Here is a 13,845-nt window from a genome sequence, read left to right as displayed (position 1 = left end):
ATCTGACTGGTCGATAAGATCGTTAGAATGAATGAAGATCATTTAAATAAAGATGTGTGATCATTAACAGGAGGTGAAATCAATAAGAGTTGTAGTTTAAATGTACTTCCTGTTGGAGAGTTGGTGACGTGCTGTCACAGAGTCTGATGTGGTCCAGGACTCCTCCACATGTCTCAGTGTCTCTGAGGGGTTCAGGGTGGACACACACATGTTGTTTCCTACATGGAGAACCAAACACTGTTGGACGGTCCACTGTGAAGAGACAAAGGTCCCTCTGAGCAACACTTAGCTACAAACTGTTAGCTTAGCATCAACATGTGGAGCAGGTTCCACTCACATCTGGACCAGAGCTCCTCTTTAAAGTCCACATCAGGAACAGAGGGTCCGTCTGTAGAGTTCCACCTGTCACATCAAACCACCGTCTGAACCTCTTCAGTCTAATGACCTCACTGGTCCACCACAGTAGCTCTGGTTCTTGGACCAGGTCTGTTCAGGACTCTCAGAACCTCGGTGCTGGTTCATGAGCCGGCTGTGTTTACACCAACTGTTTGGGTTGTCAGCCATTTTATTTTAGGTCAGAATGCTCCGCACGGTTTAATATCAGGTGTGTCAGCTGTAATCTCATTGATTCTCTCTGTACGTATCAAAGTAGATCCGTCTCTTTAAATGTTGGAAACATCAAGACATTTAAATAACCATGAACACAAAGACTCTCCGTCCACATGACAGGAAGTGTTTAATGACCGCCGTCTGCACCACTGCCTCTCTGTAAAGGAACATTAGTACGACCTCCTCCACCCTCGCCTTGTTGTTGGGTCAAACTGTTGACTCCGCCCTCCAGTGCCATCTATTGGCTGCATCTATGACATCATAAAGGACGCATGGAATGACCACAGCCATCTACACAGTTAGCTCACAGCTAGCACACAATTAGCACACAGCACACAGTGAGCTCACAGTTAGCTCACAGTTAGCACACAGTTAGCACACAGTGAGCTCACAGTTAGCACACAGCTAGCACACAGTTAGCTCACAGTTAGCTCACAGTTAGCACACAGTGAGCTCACAGTTAGCACACAGTGAGCTCACAGTGAGCACACAGTTAGCACACAGTGAGCACACAGTTAGCACACAGTTAGCTCACAGCGAGCACACAGTTAGCTCACAGTGAGCACACAGTGAGCACACAGCTAGCACACAGTTAGCACACAGTGAGCACACAGCTAGCATACAGTTAGCAAAGGACTTCACACAACATTTACAACTTATTAATTTCATGAAAAATAATTGTGGTTGTTTTGGTGGGCGGAGCCTCACAGACTGAAGGAATGTAAATAATGGAGGAGTGGGAACATGAACGGAGTCAATGAACGAGTGAATTATGGAGACTCTAACCGAGCTAACGATGTGTAGCATCTTCATGTTGACAACAGTTTAAACCTTTAACTTCATCTTGTGACGTGTGATGCTAAGCTGCTTAGAGCTAACTAGCTCAGGATGCTAATGGGTGTTTAAAGAGGTTTGAATTTTGTGACACGTTTTAAGTCTTTGATTCATACTTTGAGACAGGGACACAGAGTGACAAGTGTTCACAGCTCGTCATCACGTCTGTTCAAGCTTCACTGTTTTATTTATTGTCTGAATTTGGTGAGAAGAGTTTCATATTCACAAAATAAATAAAGACGTTGACTTGATTCCATGTTTATCTGGAAACAAGTTGCTGCAACATGCGACTGATGTTAGAGCTCCAAACATGTCAGCAGTTTGTTGTGGTCTCAGTGCGTCTGGACTTCAGCTCTGTGTTGACTGAACTCTCTGATGTTTCTCTTCTGGTGCTCTGAGCTGAAACTGACCATCACATGGTTTCATTCACAGATGGTCACTGTCGTCTCAGACGCTGAGTCATCGCGCTGCAGAACCTGGGCTGACAGATGGTGATGGACGGCGGCGGAGAGTAACCAACCCAACAGGACAAAGAGAAAATATAAACACAGTGTGTCAGTGAATCAATGACAAACTGTCCCAGTGGTCTCATCTGTCACATGTTTAGTTTAGTTTAGTTTAATTTAGTTTAGCTTAGCTTAGCTTAGCTTAGCTTAGCTTAGTTTATTAAGGATCCCCATTAGCTTTACAATCTTAAATGAGACTGAAGTTTCTTTTTAAATACCTGTTTACTTTCTGTACAGCAGAGATGATGAGGCAGATTATTGCAGAGAGTTATTGCTCTATAAATAAAAGGTCGTGATAAAGCATTTGTTCTTGGGCAAGGCAGCACCAGCTGACCGTTGCTGGACCCTCTAGTGCTGTGATCGTGCACAGTGTTTAGAAAACAATTTGTTCAGACCTCAGAACAAGAGTCAAGGTGACATCATACTAAACTATACAGGATCTGACACAAGAGAGGGCGAGCAACAAAAGAAGCACATTTCCTGGAGATACCAACAGCTCTTCCCATCTTTAAGATGCTGTGGTTAATATGATGACTGAAGGAAAGCCTGGAGTCCAACATTACACCAAGAGGTTTGACACTCTCCACTTGTTCAACAGACAAATTACATAACTTTAAATCCAGCTTTGGGCTACAAGATCATTTAAGTTCTGAACCTAATAAAATGCTTTTTGTTTTGGGAATATTTTTTTTTGTCATTCAAATTTTTATTTGTTTTAATATAATATCCTGACAACATTTTCAAATGTCACAGATGTGGCATAAACAAATTAATAGTCTGTTTAAGAAAATAAAAAGGAGAAACAGATAGATAGGACAAAGAAAGAAAAAAAACCCATAGAAAATAAAAATAAAATATAACATTGATAAAAATAAAAATAAAACACTCATCTTACAACTTAAAGGCAGCCCCCACCCCTGGCACTCCTCATGATTCATACACATTCAAAGCATACATAAATACAATCACATGCATAACAATACCTATCCTTCCCATCATGCCTTGCACCCCTCTAAGGTGTTACTTGGAGCATTATTAACCCTGGCAATCATCTTTTCAAAGGCAGCAGTCTCTGTCATGAGTTTAAACCACTCCACACACTCTGGTTTATGTGGGCTCTTCCAGCTGCGTAATATGAGCCGAGCCGCAACAATAAAACCGGTTATTGTCAGCCGGAGCTCTGCTTTGGTAAGGCCTGGTGGCATTAGAGCCTTATCCGCTGACAAACATAGTTGTGGGGATTCTGGTAAAGGTCGTGTAAGCCATCCCTCAAGGTTTTTCAGCACCACCTTCCAGGAGGGCAGTACCATAGGACAGTCCCATATGGCATGAAGGAATGTGCCCAACTCCTTATGTCATTTCCAGCATTTACTGTCCTGGCTTAATCCCATTTTAAACAATTTCAGTGGTGTAAAATAATATCTGTGTGCGATCTTATAGTGGATGAACTTACTCCTTGCATCCCTTGTAGCCCAGCCTACATTTGAGGTCACATCCTGCCATACATCTTCACTAATCTCACCACCGAGATCCTTTTGCCATATTAGTCTCAAGCTCTCACACATTCTTGAGTATTTGACATTTTTCTATAACATAGCGAGGCACAGTGCCGAGTATGACGACAGTTGAGAAATTCTTGAACCTTGTTTTGTCCTTCCTCTGCCCATTCTAATCCAAAAGTAGAACTCACACTACTCCTCAACTGTAAATACTTCCAGAAATTCCCTTTATCTGTTAAATCACATTGTTCTTTAAGGTCCTGAAATGATATAAATGACTGGTCCCTGCAGAGGTTATTGGCAACATGTACCCCTTTTGCCAACCATGTAATCCAAAAATATGTCTTTTATAATTAAATTGTGGAGCGACTGCCATCTTAATAATATCAATTTTCCCCCACAGAGTGAGCTTTATCAGTTTTCATTTGTCCAAGTTTGTCTTAATTTTTTTAATTAAAGGAGCTGTATTGATTGTATTGAGCTGAATTGTGCTATACAAATATACAAAGTTTTGCTTGCTTGTTTTAATAGAGATTATATTTTCTAGATCTGAGCATAATCTAATCCCTAGATATTTCATTCCAGATGGGATGACCTTAAACTGGAATGTAGAGATTACTGATTGGCTGCACCCTCTCAATATTGGCATACCTTCGGATTTTTGCCAATTTATTTTATAGCCTGATGATTATGAAAATGATTCAGTTGTTGATAAAACCTTAGGGATGGACACTATAGGGTCTTTGATAAATAATAAAATGTCGTCTGCGTACAGAAACATTTTGGTCCCGTGTGTTAGGCCAAAGAAGGGCGAGGTCAGTCCATTCGTTATCACTGTCGCCCTGGGATCTGAACAGATCACATTCACCCATTTGATAAAACCTTCCCCAAACCCAAATGTCCCAAGCGTATGCCACAAAAAGCTCCACTCCACCCTATCGAACGGCTTTGGATTTATAAAGTTGTTCATAAAAATTTGCAAATACTTTGTTAATGTGTTTGTCACCAATTCACCTTTCTCGTTTTTAACAGCTGGTGTGGCATAACTGGTCTCCCTTTGGTGTAATTGTCTAGCCAATAGTTTCCCTGATTTTTCGCCACTCATAAGAATTACTTTTCAACCTAAATAGGGCATACTCTGCTTGTTTGTTGTATATTTCATTTATTTGAAATTTCAAGTCACACACTTTTTTCAACAATGGGTCAGAGTGTTTCTCAGACAATGATTTCTCTAATTCTTTAAGCTGAGATTCAAGATCTTTTAATCGTTGTATTCGCGCTCTTTTTTTCCTGCTTGAATAGGCAACAACTTTCCCCCTCATATAAGCCTTAGAGGCCTCCCAAACAGTCCCAAACGTATCTGTTGACCCAGTGTTCACCAGAAAGAAATCATCAAGTTCACTTTCTAATAAACTGTTAAATTCTGGATCCTGTAGTACCGATACATTTAGCCTCCACCTATTTCTCCTTGCTCCATCTGACTACATTACTAAATCTAGCTGCACTGCAGCATGATCAGTCAGTGCTATGGGTCCTGTTGAACAGTCTGAGATGCTCTCTACCAGAGCCTTGCCAATCAGAAAATAATCTATCCTAGAGTGAGATTAATGATTATGGGAATAAAATGTATATTCCCTCTGTCTCCGGTTGACAAGCCTCCATATATCAATCAATCCCAGGTCCGTCATCAAGAGTTTAATTGCCATCCTGTCTTTAAGTACATTATTAGAAAAGGTGGTTTTATCCAGGGTCCCATCCAAAACTTGATTAAAATCCCCTGCTAAAACTGTGTGCCCATCAGGTATGCCCCCTGTTAAATTATTTATTCCATGAAGAAAGGCTGGATCTCTGATATTCAGTGCATAAATGTTACATAAATTACCTTTTTTCACATTAATTTCAACTTCCACAAATATCATTCTTCCTTGTTTGTCCTTTTGTTCTTTTATAATGAGAAAATGTAACTTTTTGTGAACCAGAATAGCCACTCTGTGCTTTTTACTGGTATATGAACTGTGATATATCTGACCGACCCAGTCTCTTTGCAGTTTGGCAGCCTCTGAATTGGTCAAGTGGGTCTATTGTAAAAAAGCTATATGGGTTTGTTGGGACTTAAGGTGTGATAAACATTTCCTTCTGTTCACTGGATTTTGCAGCCTGTTTACATTCCAGGATACTATCCTCACACAACTAGCCATAATTTAACAGATACCTTGTATATGGTCCATACTGAGATGATAACTCGCACAGAGGAAGGTGGAGAGTGAGAAGAAAGAAAAAGGGAGAGAGAGGAGGTGCCCCCCCGCTGCCTGTCAAAACCCAGGTTATCCATAACATGCAAAAAACCTTGTGTAAAACCCCTTCGGAACATAGAACACTGAACAAACCCCACACACAGAACAACATACCCGCCCCCTTTCTCTCTCACTCTTGACAGACCCACCGCAAACACAGTCCATGAATCACACTCAGGTGGTCCCCATCAGAAGACCACCCACCACCCCTCAAAAAGTCACCTCATAGTCGTCTCTTTTTACAATATGCCTCACACATACTGTATGTACTATGCACACATGTATATGCACAAACCTAAGCAGCATTTCCACAGTCTTTAAATATTATTTGCATAACTCGGGATCGAAACCCAAACAGAAAAAAAACAACGTATCCATTTCCATTGTTCTGACATTGCTGGCTCTGAACAGACTTAAAAATAAATTATGACACACCGCGTCACCTTTAGCTTAAAATACAAATACAAAACGGACCACTCAGGTTATTTCACAGTTTCGAGCCGCTACATAGCCCACCCAATGCCGAATCAGTTGGACAGAGTCCCATACTCACTGGGTCTTGGACATGCTCAGAAATCATGTGTAAAAATAATTAAACTAAAAGTTATGTCCTGTTCATATTGAGCTATGTCGTCCCATCAGTGTGAATCTATATCCTTATATTGTGTGTTGGTCAAACTGTCAGCCCGCTGCGACAAAGTTCAAGTGCCGTCCTGTTTTGGGAATATTAAGAACGAACTTATCACAAAGAACCCAATCGTGCACGACTTGCAGTTCCATATTAAGGACATCATTAAGTTCCTTGCATGAAGGGGCAGCAGAATACAAGGTTGAATCATCAGCATAAAAAAACATTTTTGCACTTTTAGTAGCCCAAGCAAGATCATTAATAAATACAGTGAACAGTAATGGTCCAAGGCAACTGCCCTGAGGCACACCACACACTAGATCCCTGCTGTTCGATATGCCCCCATTTAATTTAATTAAATTTGAAGGATAGTCCCTTAAGATGAATCATCTTGTTTTCGAGGGAGTCCTTAACATGTATACAGACAAAACAAGACAAAACATTGCAACAGCATTACATTACAGGACATACAAGAATCAAACAGAACAATACAACAAAACAGTACATTACAAGACAATAACAAACACACAATACTTTCTTGGCCCAACTGTTCCCTGCCCCCCCCCCCAGTCCATCTAGATTCATAAATATACATGAATGGTATTATATCCATCATATTATATACCCATCATCATATACAGTACATTCATCGTCAGGAAGATGTCATTTATCCATAGTTCACCACAGATATTTGTCAATATTTGTCAGAAACATAAACAGGGTTTTTGTAAATGAATAAAGAGGGATTTCTTGAAGAGATGAAAAGAGGTGATAGATTTTAAAGAAATAGGCAAAGTATTCCAGTCTGACGGAGCTTTACAATTTCCTTCTGGATTCTCGGAACAAAGAAAAAACAACTGTCAGTATGGCGTAAATAATGCTGTGAGCTATATGGGATCAAATATTGTTTTAAGTACGGAGGGTGATTATAATAAATACATTTGAAAATAAACTGCAGCCAATGAAACTGTCTTCTGGACTCAGGTGTTAACCAATTTACCATTCAAATACACTTGCTGTGATCTAGAAGACAGATAATTATGGATCCACTTTAGAGCCAGTGGACCAAAACCATAACATTCTAGTTTTTTTTACCAAGAAAGAACGGTCGAGTAAATCAGAGGCAGCAGTGAAATCTAACAACACAGCCCCCCCCCCCATCAGAGAATTATCAGTGGCTCTAAACCAGTCATCAGTCATTTTGATCAAAGCAGTAGATGTGGAGGGCCCAGTTCTGTGTGCATGTTGAGACACAGTTATTCAATTACTCATAAAGAAATAATCATGAATTTGCAAATATACAACTTTTTGCTCAGGACAGGAATAATGCCCATTGCTCTGGAGTTGCTCTCATTAAAAACAGATGGTTTATCTTTGGGTACTGGGATCATTTTAGCTGTCTTCCACAACAGAGGACATTTGCATACACATAGACATCTGTTAATGATATAAGTCACAGGAGATGAAACACAATTGCAGCAATCCATAATAAATTACCATCCAGACTGTCTTCTGTCGGTTCACTCTGACATCACTGTATCTGTGGTTCTTAGTGTTCACATGATGTGTTTGTGTCACTGCTGCTGTGTAGGAACTCATAAAGTCGTCTGATTCAATGACACGTTTAAATAAAGTTGTGTTCTGTACAAAGAAAAGACAAACACTGAGACACATTTCTTCTTGTGAAAACCAGTTTGTTCAGTGAACTGGGACAGTTTGTGTTCCAGTTTCCTCGTTCTCTGTTCACCACCAAAACCAGTCTGACCACACCATGCCTTCAGGTGTCTCTGTAAAACCAGGAATTCACCACCTTCACCTCTGATACTGAGGATTAACTGTAAGTTAACATGAGGACACTGAGTTTTCCTGCAGCACCTGAACGCAGCAGCGTCTGTGGAAAGTCCCGACTGTTTACGTTCACTCTGACATCAACAGCCAATCAGAGGCAGAGCTGCTGATGAGTCATCAGTTACCAGGAGGAGAGGTGTGTTGTTGAATAGCAGCAGGAACAGAAGAGGTCAGACGCCCCCTACAGGTGGAGTCCATGAGATGACCTTTGACCCCTGCTGACCTCCATCATTCTCAGGCCGTGGTGGAACCGAGCAGCAACCTGCAGGGAAGCCCACAGCAGCTGAGGCTGGCTCGTACAGCCAATGAATCCCCGCAGACCTCCATGTTATAATGTCCATCTTCACAGGGGACACAGGATCACCTCTGGCTCCAAAAAACAAGATGGCGACAGCTGACATGCCAAAATCAAGGCTGCAGAACAGAGGGCCACAAACCAACAGGTGATGTCACGGCAGCTGCGTCCGTTATTTTATTGTGTCTGTGGTGGAGCAGAGTTTGTGTCTGTAGAAGGTTCCTCACTGAGTGAAATGTGGAGACGGTGTCTGCGTCTAGGACTGAAACAGGAAGTTGGTTCCTCAGAAGAGGAGCCTGATAGCTGAAGGCTCTGGCTCCTCTTCAGGACCCACAGTAACCCTGTATTCTCAGAGCGCAGTGTTCTGGTGGGATGATGGGGCACTGTGAGCTCTCTAAGATGTGACGCAACATTTAGAGCTCTGTGAGTGAGGAGAAGATAAAACAGGAGAAATATGATCTCTGTTCTTACTTCCTGTCAGAACTCGTGCCGCCTCGTTCTGGATCAGCTGGAGCGTTTAAAGACCAGTTGAGACATCCAGAAAAACTATGACTTGAGATCACTGGTTCCCAACACAGGGGTCCTTACCCCCACTCAGGGTCAGCAGAGCTTCACAGGAGGTCCCCTTGATTTTACATGCAGTAGACCTGTACTCAGCATTTTATTCATTTCTGTGAAGAAAACTAAATTAAATGGTTATTAATAAAGTTTAATTATTATTAAACACCTGACGGGATAGAAGTTAGCATGTTAGCATTTTAACACTTCCTGTTCCCTGGTGTTTTTGGTTGAAAAACTTAAGGTCTGTGGTTAACACAAGCTGAAGAGACGTCAGTAAATACCTCACTGTGGCGGTGACGTTAAGTCATGTGACCGTGGTGTAGTTTGTTTACGGCCTGGTTGTGGCGGTGACGTTAAGTCGTGTGACCGTGGTGTAGTTTGTTTACGGTCTGGTTGTGGCAGTGACGTTAAGTCAAGTGACCGTGGTGTAGTTTGTTTACGGCCTGGTTGTGGTGGTGACGTTAAGTCATGTGACCGTGGTGTAGTTTGTTTACAGCCTGGTTGTGGCGGTGACGTTAAGTCGTGTGACCGTGGTGTAGTTTGTTTACAGCCTGGTGACATTTAGTCACCTGATCGGGTCGATCGATCAGAGACGTAGATGTTTTAATGTGACGACGACACACTGATGTTTTTATCCTGTGTTACCTGCTGACATGACGTCTGTGATGTTCACAGGAAGTTCATCACACACTTCCTGTCTGATTCATTCACTGTACAGTGTGTCAGAAACTCAAGCTTCATTTATACATGTTAAAACTTTATTAACACACACAGAGGGAACATCAGCAGCTGTATCAGTCACAGCATTAATGAGGTGTGTGTGTGTGTGTGTGTGTGTGTGTGTGTGTTGTTTGAGTCATGGGTCATGTGATCAGACTCAGCAGCAGCGTCTCTGTTCAGCACTTTGTTGTTTAGTCTCTTCTTCTCTGTTTACCATCAGACGCCTGAACGCAGCAGCGTCTCTGGAAAGTCCCAACTCTTTACTTTCACTTCCTGTTCAGTCAGCAGCCAATCAGAGGCTGAGCTGCTGATGAGTCATCAGTTACCAGGAGGAGAAGTTTGGAGTTGACCAGCAGAGACAGACAGAGAGACAGAAGGAGCTGAGACGCCTCCTACAGGTTCATCCTGGTACCTTCAGTGTGTCTCACCTGTTCAGGTGTGTGAGGCAGTCTGGAGGGAAATCACCAGAAACACAGCCATAAAAAATAACTCTGTAAACGTGGTTCAAACACACGACGACGACGATGATGATGATGATGATGATGATGAGGCAGAAACATCAGCACATGTTTTAATCTCCTCAGAGTTTTTCTACAAACATGAAATCAAAACAGTCAGTGTGTTTAAAGTGGTTTTAAATCAAAGTCAGTTCAAACTCTTCATGAAAACATGTTTTAATCTTCCTAAAATGATCCTTGAGATTTATTCAGAGTGTCTGAAACATGTTGGAGTCAAACTGTGACACTGTGGCTTCATATTGATCTGGAATCATATTGATCCTGTTTATTGATCTCCTCTGTAATCAATAACATATAATATCATGTATAGGTGACGTCATCAAACCAAAACATTTTAACATGGTTCATCAGTTTATTCACAGTCAGCTCGGCCAATCAAAAACCAGCTGCTGGTTGTGTCATCTGTTGCTAGGCAGCAGGATGTTGACGTTGAAGAGCAGCAGAGAGTGACGGAGCTGCAGCGCCCCCTGCTGGATCTTCATCATCATCATCATCATCATCATCATCGGAGCAGAGACAGTTTGTCGGGCCGTCAGAAAAGTGTCTCTGGCTCTGAGGAGACTTGGAGCTGTTTTTAAATCAGAGCGGATCATTTCCACAGAGCTGCAGGTGTGTCAGTGTTCATGAATCTACCTGGACACGTGATGAGGTCATTGATCAAGACGTCTCATATATTCAAAGATGGAACTGGCTCATTGATGGGACTCAACATCCCATAATAGCTCCATCAGCCTGGTGTCCACGTCGTCATGACGTCAGGATCAGTTCCAGTGTGTTTAATATGTGTGTGTTTGATGTTGAGTTTGTGCCCAGTGTGTTTGGGCTCCATCACATTACAGCTGAATACATTATATTCAAATATATGAACACTGTTAAGATACAAACATGTTTCTGTATGTTACACACATGACCTCATCACATGACATCACTTCACATGTGAACACGCTCCATCACACCTCACTCTGATCAGCTGATGGAGCACTTTGATTTTCCATGTCTTCAAATCTCTGATTCAGTTTGGGATGAAATCAGTGGCTCTGCTTTTAACTCCACTTCCTGTCTCTGAGGATCACGTTATCTGCACTCTGCTGATGATGTCTGTTGGTGCTCACTGTGACCCAGCTTCCCTCAGGCTGAACAGACTCAGAGCTGACTGAACTGACTCTGAGGGTTAGGGGTCAGCTCAGAGATCTGGATCAGGATCAGTTTGTTGAGCCTGCTCTCTGAAACAGGGACCTGGACCTGTGCAGCTGGAGATTTAGCCACGAGTCGGTCAGTCCCTCAGCAACACTCTGTGGTTAACCCTTGAATAGCCATGTGGTGAGTTCACTGACCTCTGTGAAAAGAAAGGGCTTCTTGTGATGGTGTTTAATGGGTGATATTAAATGTTAAACATTTCTTAAAAACATTTCATGTTTAAAAAAAAGCACATTTAAGAACATTGTTTATTAAAAGCTTTACATGATTTAAAACTCCTGCAGTGGGAGAAAAAAACTTTTGTCTGCACAATTTACAGTTGTACAAATATAGCTTAATTTAATTTGATATGAATTTAAATACATATGGTAAATAAATATTATAACAAGTATGACCTAAAATGTTGAAGTATGTACAATCATAATTATCCCACTATCTCTGGAAATGGTTTAGAAATGATCCCCAGTCCATGAGGCTGCCTCTCTGGATCCAGTTCCTCTTCGTAATATTATGTATGTTTCTAAAAATGGGTGTCGAACAAAGTAAGGGGCAATTACCTCCTCCACAACACATTAAAGGTTTGGAGAATGTTTAATAAAATAGGGTCTCGGGAGGATTCTCTCTCTCTTTTCACTCCCATTCATTTAAACCCAGATTTTCCCCCTGGCCTTGAACACAGCACATTTTTCTTATGGTCTGAAAAGTGTATTTGTACTATAGGAGACTCTCAAATCCTTTAACCAGCTAATTGAACAGCACGACCTCCCCTCCAGACATTTATTTAGGTATCTGCAGATCCGTAGCTTTGTCTCTTCAAAAGCAAGGTTGTACCCTGGAGGGTTCTCTCGCTCTTCAACAGAAGAGGTACTGCAAGACCCTGAGCCCCGAAAACTGATGACCAGGTTCTATGATGCTCCGTGGCCTCCAGCAGAGAGCACTGGTCATCTTAAGTTTCTCTGGGAGGCTGACCTGGGGGTAACAATCTCAGATGATGAGTGGGGTGATGTGTGGCCGAGCTTCACCTGGAGGAAACCCACGCTGACACGGGGAGAACATGTGGGAGCACCTGGAGGAAACCCACACTGACACGGGGAGAACATGTGGGAGCACCTGGAGGAAACCCACGCTGACACGGGGAGAACATGTGGGAGCACCTGGAGGAAACCCACACTGACACAGGGAGAACATGTGGGAGCACCTGGAGGAAACCCACGCTGACACAGGGAGAACATGTGGGAGCACCTGGAGGAAACCCACGCTGACACAGGGAGAACATGTGGGAGCACCTGGAGGAAACCCACGCTGACACAGGGAGAACATGTCAGAGCACCTGGAGGAAACCCACACTGACACAGGGAGAACATGTGGGAGCACCTGGAGGAAACCCACGCTGACACAGGGAGAACATGTCAGAGCACCTGGAGGAAACCCACGCTGACACGGGGAGAACATGTCAGAGCACCTGGAGGAAACCCACGCTGACACAGGGAGAACATGTCAGAGCACCTGGAGGAAACCCACGCTGACACAGGGAGAACATGTCAGAGCACCTGGAGGAAACCCACACTGACACAGGGAGAACATGTCAGAGCACCTGGAGGAAACCCACGCTGACACAGGGAGAACATGTCAGAGCACCTGGAGGAAACCCACGCTGACACAGGGAGAACATGTCAGAGCACCTGGAGGAAACCCACGCTGACACAGGGAGAACATGCAGACTCCACACAGAGGGACTTCCCAACCCAAGGGTTCAAACCAGGACCCCTCCTGCTGTGTGTTGACAGTGCTGATCACTGCACCACCATGCCATCAGCCCGTCTTTGTCCAGTAAATTTAAAAAACACTGAGGGCCGACGTCGCGCTGCAGAACCTGGGCTGACAGATGGTGATGGACGGCGGCGGAGAGTCACCAACCCAAAAGGACAAAGAGAAAATATAAACAAAGTGTATCAGTGAATCAATGGTTTCATCTGTAACATGTGACATCACTGTATCTGTGGTTCTTAGTGTTCACATGATGTGTTTGTGTCACTGCCGTGTAGGAACTCATAAAGTCGTTTAAATAAAGTTGTGTTCTGCACAAAGAAAAGACAAACACTGAGACACATTTCTTCTTCTTCTTGTGGAAACCAGTTTGTTCAGTGAACTGGGACAGTTTGTGTTCCAGTTTCCTCGTTCTCTGTTCACCACCAAAACCAGTCTGACCACACGATGCCTTCAGGTGTCTCTGTAAAACCAGGAATTCACCTCCTTCACCTCTGATACTGAGGATTAACTGTAAGTTAATATGAGGACACTGAGTTTTCCTGCAGCACCTGAACGCAGCAGCGTCT

The sequence above is a fragment of the Epinephelus fuscoguttatus genome, linkage group LG23 (assembly GCF_011397635.1).
Source record: "Epinephelus fuscoguttatus linkage group LG23, E.fuscoguttatus.final_Chr_v1".
NCBI lineage: Eukaryota > Metazoa > Chordata > Actinopteri > Perciformes > Serranidae > Epinephelus > Epinephelus fuscoguttatus.
Note: the sequence above shows the minus strand (reverse complement) of the source record.